Source organism: Aricia agestis, chromosome 8 (assembly GCF_905147365.1).
Source record: "Aricia agestis chromosome 8, ilAriAges1.1, whole genome shotgun sequence".
Classification (NCBI taxonomy): domain Eukaryota; kingdom Metazoa; phylum Arthropoda; class Insecta; order Lepidoptera; family Lycaenidae; genus Aricia; species Aricia agestis.
The window spans coordinates 3,746,065-3,761,361 of NC_056413.1; the positions used below are offsets into that span (position 1 = coordinate 3,746,065).

The 15,297-nt window shown below is 36.8% G+C and overlaps 1 long non-coding RNA gene across 1 annotated transcript; it reads left to right on the plus strand.

The window, feature by feature from the left end:
* The first annotated feature begins 11,973 nt into the window (after positions 1-11,973).
* LOC121729428 lies at positions 11,974-12,248 on the plus strand. Its single transcript, XR_006035967.1, has 2 exons — positions 11,974-12,157; positions 12,196-12,248. It is a non-coding gene; the product is annotated as an uncharacterized LOC121729428 (long non-coding RNA).
* Positions 12,249-15,297: the final 3,049 nt, after the last annotated feature.

Below are 15,297 nucleotides of genomic sequence, written 5' to 3' on the forward strand. Positions count from 1 at the left end.
AATCTAATAAATAAAATTCTCGTGTCACAGTGAACTCCTCCAAAACGGCTCAACCGATTTTAATGAAATTTTGTATAATATAATTATGTACATTCGTTAGGCCTAAGAAATAAGAATAGGTTTTTAATTTTTATCTACTTTTTATATTGATGCTAGAAATAATTTATACTATGGCAAAACAACATTTGCCGGGTCAGCTAGTATTATAAATGCGCGTGTCTGTCTGTCTGTTACCTTTTATCGCCCAAACCGCTAAACCGATTTTGCTTAAATTTGGTCATGGAGCTACTTTAATTCCCGCGAAAGGACAATGGATTTTTTTATCCCGAAAAAATGAACGATTTCTGGAAGAATTTTGGCACAGCGTCATCTAATACTTATACAGGGTGTAACAAAAACAAGTGATAATACTTTAGGGTGTGTACGTGTTCCTTGTAGAGAGTTCACTGTGAAAGTAGCAGCGCTGAAAGACCAAATTTTTTTTTCACTTTTGTATGGGGAAACTCGTGACGCTCGGGCCCTTGCCCATACAAAAGTGAAAAAAAAATTCGTCTTTCAGAGCTGCTACTTTCACAGTGAACTCTCTACAAGGAACACGTACACACCCTAAAGTATTATCACTTATTTTTGTTACACACTGTATATTATTATAATAACTTATTACATGATCTGCACAAAACTGTAATATTTAGGTGCTGTAACAGCGGCCAATGAAGGATGTGACGATATCTGCCAGGATCTGCCCCCGGACGACCTCCAGCCGGTCTGCATGATGTACAGCCGATACAAGAAGACATACAAGTTCTTCGTCAACATGTGCCATGCCAGGCGCATGGCGTGCCAGGAGAAGCTGGGTTTGTGTGACCTTACCCTTTTGAAAGCCGCGCACTTTAAGGGGCTGTTTCACCACTTCCTGATAAGTGACGAATAGGCCATCCACAACTTATCTGATAGATACTCCATAATCTGTCAAATAAGTTGTGGTGCCAGGAGAAGCTGGGTTTATGTGACCTTACCCTTTTGTAGACCGCGTACAAATTTTAGGGACTGTTTCACCACTTCCTGATAAGTGCCGGGTAGGCCATGCGCAACTTACCTAATAGATACTCCATAGTCTATCTGTCAAATAAGTTGTGGATATCCGATACTCATCAGGAATCAGGCACTTCCTGATAATATTATTATAGCTATAAAATATAATAATGTGCCAAAGTCTAATCGAGATTTACCAATAACGAAATAAATATTACTAGAGATCGCCCAATGGTCGAAATTCGCCCTTAGCTTCAACGACATTAGGACTTTACTACATATTATATTTTGTAAAAAATATTGACTTTATCATAATATTTTTTTCAACTCTTGTCTCTGGGACTCAGCTGATCTCATACTGGCCGTGTAAGCATTGTCTAATAGTATCTAGGATTCAATAAAAAAAAACTATAATCCATTTTCAATTTGTCAACTTGTTGTCAACAGACTTCAACCATAAGTAAAAGAGTATAATTCGTATGTATAGGCTTGTCACTCAAAAATATGTCATTTTTCCTAGTGTGTGTGTTGTAGTGTGTGTAATGTTTTATTTGTTAAAAAAATGTATGATAAAAGCATAATTTCAAAATAATATTATCTCGATGCACTCCTTCACTATATAAACTATAACTGTGCAAAATTTCATTCGCCTACGTTTCCCCATTTTTCTTCAAAAGGGATACAAAGTTTTGGCTCACGTATTAATGTATAGATTATAATTATATATTAAATAATTAAATGTTTTTAACTAGATAATAGACAAAAGAGAGTAAAATGTCGCGCCTGCGCCTTCCCCTTCTATTTATGCAGAGCAATCTTAAAGACGTGTGCAGACTACACTAATAAATATATTATCCACACTCACAGAATGCGCATCTGTTTGCAGATGTTATTGTTATTTCTATTCTGAAATTTGCATTCTATTATTGTCAACAAAATACTAAAATGAACTATTTTATTTTCAGTACTGCAAGTAGTTGTTCCTAATCGGTGTCTGAAGAGTCAGCAGTTTTTCATGCCTTTGTAGATCTTGATTACAGAATAGTGCAAAATGTACATTCTTCAAGTTTTGTGTTATTCTTCAATGTATTTTGACTAGACACGTATAATTTCAGTATACATATATTGTTTCTTGCTTGTGACCGTATCTATACATACATAATCCTACTAATATTATAAAGGCGAAAGTTTGTTTGGATGTATGGATGTATGGATGTTTGTTACTCTTTCACGCAAAAACTACTAAACGGATTTTAATAAAACTTTACAATAATATAGCTTATACATCAGAATAACACATAGGCTACAATTTTAGCTGACTTTCAAAATGGGGGAGGTGTTATGTTCGTTTTCTTATGTTCAACGATTGCTCTGCCGTTTGTTAACCGATTTTCAAAAATTTTCTTTTGGTATATAGGGTATCATCCCAATTTGGTTTTATATTCACAAAAGTGGTGATCTGATGAAGGATCCGTAATCGAGGGAACTCCTCAAAATTTATAGGGAAACATGTGGTGACTTCGGTTTCGTGAGAAGTATTCTAAGCATATGCTACCAACAAGTAAGATTTTGCCCCGAAGTATACCTGGTATACCGTGGTTCAGAAGGTGCTGAGAGAACTCCTGATTCTTTATAGATACAAGTTTGGGAGTTTCGGCGTTGTTTTAAGAACGGAAAGCATATGCTACTATGCAAATTACATTCATCATCATCATCATCACTACCATATTATACCATTTCATAGTCTTTTAGATCGAGACTCGAGTTTGTCAAGCGATAATTAAAAAAATCTATACCTACCTAATATTATAAACCTGAAGAGTATGTTTGCTTGAACGCGTCAATCTCAGGAACTACAGGTCCGATTTAAAAACTTATCTCAGTGTTAGATAGCTAAATTATTGAGTAAGACTATAAGGCTATATATTATCACTTTAAGACTTATACGACCGAAGAAACTCAGGAAAATGTGGGAAAAGCGCGAGAAATATTTGAAATCACGAACTACTGGAGCAATTTTATGGCAATTTTTGGCACAGATATAGAATAGACCAAGTGAAGGGACTAGGGACATAAGCTATTTTTATGGAAAAATGTACGGTTTCTGTAAAATTCCTAATTTACGTGGGCGGAGCCGCGCGGGACATCTAGTATTATTATAAAACAAAGTCGCTTTTTTCCCTCATGTCTCTTTGTTCCCTTTAGTGGCTTGGCCATTTTGTTACTCCTTACCAAAAAGGAGGAGTTTATAATATTATGTTCGGCTGTGGTTATGGGCTTTTCTGTTGTACTTAATAAATTCTATATTTACCTTAACTAATAAAAAATGGCCAGGCCACCGATTTTTACTAATGTGTAAAGTTTTTATATTCTTCTCGTGCGGCTGACACATATTATATAGTATTTTGCCGCGCTTTAGTGTAAAATTAAGGTTTTTAGATTTAGGGTTGAGTATGTAAGTTTAAAAACTTGGCTCTACATGAGATCTCACTACTTTTTGCGACCACGAACCATATGTTATCATCTTGGCAATATTTTTACATGAAAATATTTTTGGTGGGATAGATATGGATGAAAAAAAAAATGTTTTCCTCCTTTAAATAAAATGAATATTGTTTTCCTTGCAGAACAATTATTTTTTTAACAGATCCTTTACAAGAAGTTTACAATCTCACTTTTAGATTGTTTTAATTTTGTATCAGATGAAGATACAACAAAAACACCTTCGTCTTATAATAAATCTTTCTTGAGAAAGTTCAGCGCGCCCTTTAAAGTTACACAAAATTTAAAAAGCTCGTTGAGAGATGATAAATTTGTTTTAGTTCTACACGAAGAACGGAAAGTTTATAATTTATTTTAATGTTAAGATAAATAAAGTGGGTAAGATAATGGCATACTATCTAGATGTCGCCCATGATTCGAGTACCGTACATTTTTCGGGAATAAAAAGTATCCTGTGTCCTATGACGGACAGACAAACTAACAGAGAGTTATGAAAATGAAATAACTGTATTTTTTCTATATTATTTGATTAAGTAATGTCGTGTTTAAAGATCAGTTTTATTACAGGATCTTTCCACAAGCGGCTTTTATTGGACGGCTTTAAACAGTCCAAACCAATCAAAAACGCCATTGAAAATATAAACTACGAGAAACTTTGGGAACAAGAAGTTTGGGTTATTATATTAAACTCAAACAAAGCATTTGCATCCGTTGTTGATGATTTATACAGAATTTTCAGAGCGAAGTAACCACTCTTCAAATACTGTATTGTCTGGGACAAGATTTATGGTTGCCCTCTCCATAAGGGTCTTCTCGCAACGTCGTCGGTCTAGTGTAGTCACTAGACCGACGACGTCGTCGTCGACTAGTGTAGTCTGTACTGTAGATAGTGTAGAACTTTTAGTAGAGACTAGTGTCTCTACTAAAAGTTCTACACTATCTACAGTACAGACTTTATAGTTAAAAAAATGTTTTGCCAGTATCTATCTAACTATTCTAACGTACTAGGTACTCTGCTTAAAAAGGCAGACGCGGTACTTATCTAAAAAAAAATCGATTTTATGGCATCGGATAGCTTAAAAAAATACGTATCGAATGAACTACTTAAGTCAAATGGCTGGTATCACTTTTCAATCATATAAGAGAACCAATGTGGTAGAGCCATGCTTTGGCACGAATGGGCCGGCTCGACCGGAGAAATACCACGGGCTCACAGAAAACCGGCGTGAAACAGCGCTTGCGCTGTGTTTCGCCGAGTGAGTGAGTTTACCGGAGGGCCAATCCAAATAGTGAGGGTAAGGAAGGGAATAGGGTAGGCCCTATTCCCTTTCTTACCCTCACGTTACACCTATTCCCTCTTAAAAGGCCGGCAACGCACCTGCAGCTCTTCTGATGTTGCGAGTGTCCATGGGCGACGGAAGTTGCTTTCCATCAGGTGACCCGTTTGCTCGTTTGCCCCCTTATTTCATAAAAAAAAGAACCATTATAAAAATTTTCTCTATCTCAGTACTGTCAGAAATCTATATAATATTTTACAAAACCCCAATTTTCTCAAAATTCTCATTCACTGAGGTACCTACCGCTTTCGCATTTAGTACTGCAGATAATGATGAAAACTACTGCTGGTAATGATGATGTACATGTGAAGTTTACGCAGCACCGAGCACAGAACTTGGTAAAAGCATGTTAAATTACTTGAGAGACTGAGAGAATATGTTGACTATGTAATACACGACTACGCTTAGTGATTTCAGAGTAGTGTAGGAAGTTATACATCCTATTTTATTACTTAGCTGATCCGGCAGACGCCTATAACCAATATTATATACAGTGTGTAACAAAAATAAGTGATAATACTTTAGGGGGTGTTATTTTTTTTTCACTTTTGTATGGGCAAGGGCCCGAGCGGTACGAATTTCCCCATACAAAAGTGAAAAAAAAATTTGGTCTTTAAGCGCTGCTACTTTCTGAGTGAACTCTCTACAAGGAATACGTACGCACCCTAAAGTATTATGACTTATTTTTGTTACACCCTGTATAATAAATATATTAAAAATGAGCTTTTGCCCGCGGCTTCGCTCGCGTTAAGAAGTATTATTATATACAAACTTTCATCCCCTATTTTAACCCCTTGGAGGTGGAATTGATCAAAATCCTTAATTAGCGGATGCCTACGTCATAATATCTACCTGCATGCCAAATTTCAGCCCGATCGGTCCAGTGGTTTGGGCTGTGCGTTGATAGATCACCATGTCAGTCAGTCACCTTTGAGTTTTATGTACATATAGATCTCGTATTATACTACTTTACTAATATTATGTACAAGCGAAAGTGTGTTTGTCAGTTGCCTCTTCACGCCCAAACCACTGAACCGATTTTGCTGAAATTTGGCATGGAGACACTTTGAATCCTGGGAAAGAACATGGGATACTTTTATCCCGGAAAAATGTACAGTTTTCACGCGATAATCGAGTTTTGGCACAACAGAGTTGCGGGCGTCATCTAGTTATGTATAAACCAACTACCTCTTGAATAATTCTGAAAATAGTTGGAATCAAGGTAATTTTCAATTGTAGGTAGGTAGGTAGTTTTAAAAATATAATATTATATATACTAGCGACCCGCCCCGGCTTCGCACCGGGTATAAAATATACAGCCACTGAAAAAATAAATAAAATCGATTCAGCAGTTTTGACTTGTAATCATAATATTATTACTACCCGTGGCCCGCATTGGTCGGTACCGCCGCAAAATCTACTTCCCGCAATTTTTAAATCTGTAATATCTTCGAAAATATTCATTTAAATCATAATAAAGGGCCATATAGATCTACATTCAATTAACAATGTATTTAAGTTATTTAATTGGATAAGGATTAATGCTGTATTTATTACAATTGCTTCAAAAATTAGCCATTATTTGTCGTAAAAAAAAATGACAAAAAATATTATTGTGGGATATCCATAAGAGATAGACATGTACCATCGCGGAGTTTTCTGTAGACCTTTTCAATGTGTACAATACTTGGTATATTATTTTGATAAATCTTCTAGGGTTCAGCCTGCATTTGCAATGTAAGTAAGCGGAAGAAAATGTAATTATTTACGACATCTCTTTAGAAACCCCAACAATAACAGTATTTCTCCACCATTTAATGAATGTTATTATACCTCTTGAATCACTCTATCTATTAAAGAAAACTGCATCAAAATCCGTTGCGTAGTTTTAAAGATTAAAGGGAACAAAGGGACATGAGGGAAAAAAGCGACTTTGTTCATAATATTATGTATAGATATAATAGAGGGATTAGGAACAGACAGCGAAAAGTTACTTTGTTTCATACTATGTACTGAATGGTACTGATAAATATGTGAGTATGACCACAGTATAGCAATATGACATATCCCAATATTGCTATACTGTGGTTGCGTGTACGATAGAACCTACCGCAACGTTAGAGTAAGGCATAGAGAGAGAAATTGCATGGTGAAAAGATCTTTCATGATAACATTTGCATTACAAGCACAATATTTTATTTTTATTTTATTTCCCGTTTCGTGGCAACCCTGGCATATCTGCTCGGTACCTGTCATCGGTGGCGGCCGCGGCATCGTGCGACATCAAAGGCGACTAATATTGCTATACTGTGGTATGACTGTCTATTCACACTAAACTTTAAAATACTGAATTGCATGGTCAGTCTAGTTATAAACAAAGGATCTACTGAAACATAGGTTGTTGTGAAGGTACCATCGAAGAAATTGATTCCTAGGCAGATAACAGACCAACGTCATTTGATCGGATCATGTCAATTTATGAGGATACACCAGGGGCTAGAGAAATGAAAAAAAAGTACTTGTAATATCTATAGCTGTCTCCCTTACCTCAAGCCTATACCGCAGAACGCGATAGAGACAACTGCAGAAAATCCAGAAAATCCAGAAAATCAACGATTCGTTGTCCCCTGATTCCTTCTCCAAAACTTAACCGATTTAAGTAGTTTTTTCATTAAATATTAAAAAAAGGATTGAGCTGTGTTCCTATGTTTTGCTTTTTTTTGTATAATCTAGCCAAATCTGTTTTCTGGACGTTTGAACACAGCGGAAAATCTGGCCATTTTTTTGGGTTTTTGAACGTTCATATCTTATTTAATAATTAAATTATGAAAAAAAAGAAAACATAGGGACATTGTTTTAGTGGTCGTAGATATTCAGGAAAAAAATTATAACTCTACTAGCATTATCCAGGGAGGAAACAGGGGACAACGTTTGTATGGAAAAAAAGGCGGTGTGGCTGGGTTTGACGTAACGCGACCAAGCTACGTAGGTCCCTCATTTGCCTAGGAATCAACTTCTCTGATAATACATTTTTGACTCGATGACGCCCACAACTCCGTCGCGCCATTATCGTTATCGCGCGGGAACCGTACATTTCTCCGGGACGACAAGTATCCTATGTCCTTTCGCGGAACTCAACGTATCTCCATTCCCAATTTCAGCAAAATGATTTCAGCGGTTTGGGCGTTAATTTAAAAGAAAGTTACTGAAACCTAGGTTGTTTGCCTTGCCAAGGTATATTTTTGATTGCATCAATAAAACTGTAATATGAACTGCCGCCATTGTACATAAAATAAAATTTGATACGTAACAAAGAAATAAATTTTTATGACGTTTTTATCACTATAATATGCTGGGTTAATACTATTCTGGAATTCATTGGATATTTTATGACTTGTCGGAACGTTAAATTGTAGAGGTATTTTTGAGCTTTAGGTTTTATTGAAAGAGTAAAGAAGTCTTTTCTTATCGGCTTCATAATATAAAGATTGTGCGATCAAAATTTCTTCCTTATTTAAGCTTAAGCTAGAGCTGTTCTTAAGAAGAACCAGCCTTTGCCACTACCATATAAGCTTTCTATTTTATGTGTAAAAATGCTTTTAAGAGAATTACCGTCGTATATAGTCGTGTATTTTTATCGTTTTTCTATCTGACGCTTAATTAATTTAAAGGGGACATATTACATCTTTTTTTAACTATATAATACACCAAGAATATACAGTGTGTAACAAAAATAAGTGATAATACTTTAGGGTGTGTACGTGTTCCTTATAGAGAGTTCACTGTGAAAGTAGCAGCTCTGAATGACGATATTTTTTTTCACTTTTGTATGGGCAAGGGCCCGAGCGTCACGAGTTTCCCCATACAAAAGTGAAAAAATTTTTGGTCTTTCAGCGCTGCTACTTTCACAGTGAACTCTTTACAAGGAACACGTACACACCCTAAAGTATTATCACTTATTTTTGGTACACCCTGTATAATTGCTCTTAAAAATATCCTGTATATTGTATCCCACCAAAAACATTTTCATGTAAAAATGTTGCCAAGACGAGAACATAATAATATTATAGTTCGCCGTGTCAAAAGTAGTGAGATCTCATGTAGAGCCAAGTTTCTAACCTTACATACTCAGCCCTAAATCTAAAAACCTTAATTTTACACTAAAGCGCGGCAAAATATTTGATAATAATATAATGTGTCAGCCGCACGAGGAGAATCTAAAAACTCTACACATTAGTCAAAATCGGTGGTCTGGCCATTTATCATTAGTTACGGTATATTAAGTTCAAAGCCCTGACGAATAACAAAATGGCCAAGCCACCGAAAACTCTACACATTAGTCAAAACTAATGTGTAGAGTTTTTAGATTCTTCTCGTGCGGCTGACACATTATAATATTATTATCAAATATTTTGCCGCGCTTTAGTGTAAAATTAAGGTTTTTAGATTTAGGGCTGAGTATGTAAGGTTAGAAACTTGGCTCTACATGAGATCTCACTACTTTTTGGCACGGCGAACTATAATATTATTATGTTCTCATCTTGGCAACATTTTTACATGAAAATGTTTTTGGTGGGATTTCATTCTTTTTGTTAGCTGGCTTACGTTGTTTTTTCTTTTAGTTCATTTTTTAGGGTTCCGTACCCATAGGATAAAAACGGGAACCTATTACTGAGACTTCGATGTCTGTCCGTCTGTCTGTCTCAAGGCTATATAATATATATACGTACTTTATTTTATTTTTATTTTACTGGAAAACAAAACAGTAATTAAGTAACAATATGAATAAATACATAGCAAGAAGATACACAATTATATTGTTTTCGCATATAGATAGTTACAAGAGGAAATAAAGACATTTAACAAAACTCAATTAAACTGATTAACAATTAGTAACAAATAATTTTGAGAACCAGTCTCTAGAAAGTGTATTTCTAAAAACATTCGGCGAAGAAGTAAAAAGATCGAGTGCGGAGCCATCCGCCGAATGAGTGCTATAGTCGTTGAAGGTAAACATAGACCTTATAAAGAAAGAATTTTGCCTGTAGTTAGTAGAGTGGGAAGCTATGGAGAGAGTCGGTATATGTCGCATGTGTGTTATAAAATAAATATATATATTATAACAGTTAACAGTACGGAACCCTTCGTGCGCGAGTCCGACTCGCACTTGGCTGTATTTTTTTTTGCGTGTATTTCTTTTAGGTTTCCATACCCAGAGGGTAAAAATGGGACCCTACTAAGACTTCGTTGTCTTTCCGTCTGTCCGTCTTCAGGCTGCAACTCACGAACGGTAATAGCTAGAGAGTTGAAATTTTCACAGATTATGTATATCTGTTGCCGCTGTAATAAAAAATACTAAAAACAAAATAAAATTAATATTTAAGGGGGGGCTCCCATACATCAAACGTGATTTTTTTGGCCTTATTTGCTCTATATCAATAATGGCAACAGGTAGGTACTTGAATTTTTCTCAAAGTCCTTAGTTATATATCTACTTTAATATTTAATAATAATATTAAAATAAAATAAAAAATTAAGGAGGGCTCCCATACAAAAAACATAAATTTTTGCCTAATTATGCTCTAAAATGGTACGGCTATAGGTTAAGTTGGGTTTGATAATTTTTTTGTTGTTTTAGTACTAATATTATGTTACATACCAAATTTCAGCTTTCTAAGACTTCAGGAAGTACCCTAACAGTTTTGATAATCGGTGAGTCAGTGACCAAATTGTGGGTTTTTGAACACCTATAAAATCCTAAGTATAATAGCTACGATATTCAAAATTTGCACATTTATTAACTATACCCATGTCATTATATCTTAAAAATTTCAACTATCTGGCATTATTCAAACCAAAGTTACGAGGGTTCAAAAATACGACGAAACGTTTCGAGAAAAGGTAGGTAGTGCCCTTGCGCGCTTCGCTTGGCTCATCTTGGCGGGGGCACTCCCGTGCCCCCAGATATCGAAGGGTGTTAACAAAATTACAATATTGTCAAGTACTTCTAAAAATAACCTAGCTCATGCAAAACTTTTCAATAAAACTGAAGAAAAATCACTCTAACATAAATCGTGAAGTAAAACCCCTATCATGGATTTAAATCACAAACCAATCTCAAAATACTATTCAATATTAGGAGATTTCGGGAGCCGAATCAAGAACTTGGCTTTTATTTATCCCTTTATTTTATTGGTTTTCAATGTAAATGTGGAAATAATGTTTCTTCTTTCAATTGTTACTGGAAAATTCAATCGTAAAATTGACGTATGATCTACGAATAATAAAAACTAAGGAATCGTAACTCCCATACTATTACCGTTTTAAATTTGGTTCCTTTTGATCTGTCATGTAACGTCAGCCTAGTACCGCTCAAGGTCACCTAAATATTGCAAATGTATTGAAATGTGTACCTAAGGTACACTTTTTTGACAAGTATTGTGGAGCATGTTTTTTGACGGAGTTACTTTTCCTTAGTTTTTATTATTTGTAGCGTACGATTTAAGTTTTTGCTTTCAATATAATATTATGTAATATTTTTGCACCTCCGTGGTCTAGTGGTTAGAGCGTTGCTCTCGACTCCGGAGGTCGTGGGTTCGAATCCCGCGTTGGAAACATGTTATTTCCAAGTTTGGTTAGGACAATGCAGGCTGATCACCTGATTGTCTGACAAGTAAGATGATCCATGCGTCGGATGGGCATGTAAAAAGTCGGTCCTGCGCCTGATCTCTCGCCAGTCGTGTCGGTCTTCCGTCCCACTGGGTTATGAGAGTAAAAGGAATAGAGAGTGCTCTTGTGTACTGCGCACACACTTGGGCACTATAAAATTACTCCTGCGTACCTGGCCTGGTTTCAATGAAACCGGCCACCGTCACCGAAACCGGTGTGGGGAGTATTATTATATTATTATATATTATATTATTATGTAATATTTCTATTGTAACGTTGTAATATTAAGCATAATTATAAATATTACCTTTGAGAAAAGAGCATTTATTGGTGTTCAAATAAAATAAAATACAAAAAACTCAATGCTTTCAGCCGATTTTGAAGAACCAATAACCAAAATAGTTATGAATGAATAGCAGGTACTTTTACTAAGGTCATGAAAATGCTTTCAAAGTTACATCCAACGTATCGAATGGTCATAGCTGATAATGATAAAAATACCAGAAAGGAGTACCTAGTAGCAGTAGATAACAAATAAAACAGATGAAATTACTACACAAAAAAAATTGTTACGACACCAAAAACGCTAGATACGACACAAAAAACGCTAGTTACGAGTTACGACACAAGCAACGATAGTTACTATACAAAAAAGAAAAACACTTGTTACGACACGGTCCACGAAAAACAGGGTTAATACAATTTTGGTGGACTTAAAATCGTTAATGTTATGTAGATTAGACCAAGGAAGTGCGTAAATTAAATAAATACTTAGGGATGCCACTTCTGAAATCAATAAAATCAAAATATAATTGATCTTTATTGTTTTTTTAGAATGATACCGTATTCATTATTCTTATGAATTATATTGTGGCGGTACCCACAATTCGCCTAACATTCCTGCATCGCGCTATCGAAGTTTTCTGAGCGCGTCGGTATGTATACGACAGCTGAGATGTGTCACGTGGGCTCCTAAAGTTAATATACCTAGCGAAATAGAGCAACAATCTCGAGCTGTCAATCAAAACCGAAATTGGTTTCATCTGTGTGTAAAATTATGTGTATGTATACACCTACACAAGCATGATTGAACATGATTTCTTTGAGATTTAATTGTCAACGTGCGGCGCGTGCCGAAGAAGTGCTGCTGTCATGTATCACACATCTCTTTTTACCACGCAGTGTTACTGATAGTGACATCTCTCTTGCTCAGGCCTTTGTTTCTCTATTCCGCTAGGTATATTAACTTTATGGGCCTGACCGAGCATAACACCTCGCTCGGTCGGAAGATCTTCCTTTGTGGTGGCCACGCATATTCCCACAATATATTTAGGTATCTACTTGCCAAGATTACTGCTACTAGAAACGACATAAGTACCTACTTATTTTCTAAGAAATATATTATTTTGATCCATGTATTAGTTATCTACTATTACATTACTGTTTAAGATTTTACTACAACGAAGAATGCAAACAAGCAAGGTCTGTCTAATATTTTAATTTAAATTTTCTATCAGCTGCCAACCCTACTGTAGTGATAGTATTTAATTTTTCCCCAATTACTGTACCATTTGGCCAGCGGAGGCCGTCCTCGTCCGTGCCCGTCCTCATCTGAGCACGTCCGGTCCTAGCCCGTTCGGGTCCGACCCCGTTCGAGTACACGTCCCACGCTAATGAGTAACATCCACGAACACCGGTGTCTTTATACCGATTTGGGAAATAATTCTAGATTATAAAGTGGATGTACGAAAATATATACTCGTACTCTATATTTTACTGTACTACAATAATTTAGGCTTAACAAATAACCTACTATAGTTAAAATATTTTGAGGTGACACCAGTGGTCATTGACCTTTTTAGTCTAGGAGCTATATGAAAAATGCTCGCAATGTACTCTGTTTTAAAGACACAGCTCTTTTAAAGACAGACTATTATAGATTTATCGGAAAATCTCTTGGTAACTTTACTAAACTATATTTTATTAACTGTTCAAAGTGATTGATGTACTTCATACTCAGTTGACATTGAGAAAGTTGACATAATACGATATTATCGCCTTTATGCTGCGGCCGCACATGCGTCTATCGTCACGAAACTTCGTGCTATGAGACGATACCATTTCCATTGGACTTTTTTTATGAAATAAGGGGGCAAACGAGCAAACGGGTCACATGATGGAAAGCAACTTCCGTTGCCCATGGACACTCGCAGCATCAGAAGAGCTGCAGGTGCGTTGCCGGTCTTTTAAGAGGGAATAAGGTAATAGGGGAGGGTAGCGAAGGGAAGGAAAGGGAATAGGGGAGTGTAGGGAAGGGAATAGGATAGGGGATTGGGCCTCCGGTAAACTCACTCACTCGGCAAAACACAGCGCAAGCGCTGTTTCACGTCGGTTTTCTGTGGGAATGTGGTATTTCTCCGGTCGAGCCGGTCCATTCGTGCCGAAGCATGGCTCTCCCACGTATAATACGATACACGCTGATTGTCCAATGGTATCGTCTCATAGGCCATAGCACGAAGCTTCGTGACGATAGACGCACGTGCGGCCGCAGCATTAGACTAGAAACATCTGTCACTTCATTGTCAATCACGGTTTCTATAGAAAAATATGAAAATTGACAAGTTTTTTTGACAGGGGGTCAACGACCGCTACGGACTGAATTCAGCGATTTGATAAACCACTTTCGGCTTAACGAAACTACAACTACAAGGTAGATTCATCGGAAAATCTCTTGGTAACTTTACTAAACTATATTTTATTAACTGTTCGAAGTGATTGATGTACTTCATACTCAGTTGACATTGAGAAAGTTGACATAATACGATATTATCGCCTTTATGCTGCGGCCGCACATGCGTCTATCGTCACGAAACTTCGTGCTATGAGACGATACCATTTCCATTGGACTTTTTTTTATGAAATAAGGGGGCAAACGAGCAAACGGGTCACCTGATGGAAAGCAACTTCCGTCGCCCATGGACACTCGCAGCAGAAGAGCTGCACGTGCGTTGCCGGCCTTTTAAGAGGGAATAGGGTAATAGGGGAGGGTAGGGAAGGGAAGGGAATAGGGGAGGGTAGAGAAGGGAATAGGGGAGGGTAGGGAAGGGAATAGGGGAGGGTAAGGAAGGGAATAGGGTAAGGGGTTGGGCCTCCGGTAAACTCACTCACTCGGCGAAACACAGCGCAAGCGCTGTTTCACGCCGGTTTTCTGTGAGCCCGTGGTATTTCTCCGGTCGAGCTGGCCGATTCGTGTCGAAGCATGGCTCTCCCACGGTTTTTAGTCATCATAAGACACCGGCATGGAGACAATTCATTCGAAGGGTCCGTCAAAACTTGTCACTTCTTGAAAGGGTTCCGCCACCAAAAAGTTTGAGAACCGCTGATAGATTATCCTGTCAAGTATGAACAGAATAGGTACCTCATACAATGAGGTATTCAGTAGAATCAAACACGGACCTTTGTGTCGCAAGAGCTTGCCAAATACCCCACTCAATCCTGCTTTGTCGCCTCTACTTGAATTGAGGAGTGAGTGGAAGAGCCCGATAACTAACATTTTATAACATTTACTCATTTTGTTCCTTATAATTTTAACAAAATGGCTACACATAAAATCCACAGTTTTTATTTTAAATATTTTTTCCAGCCTTCATATTTTATGCAAAAAAAAAGCCGCAGCCGAATATATAACCTCCTCGTTTTTTGGAAGTCGGTTAACAAAACGGTAATTCTATGGAACACTGTTTAAATTCCTTTGATG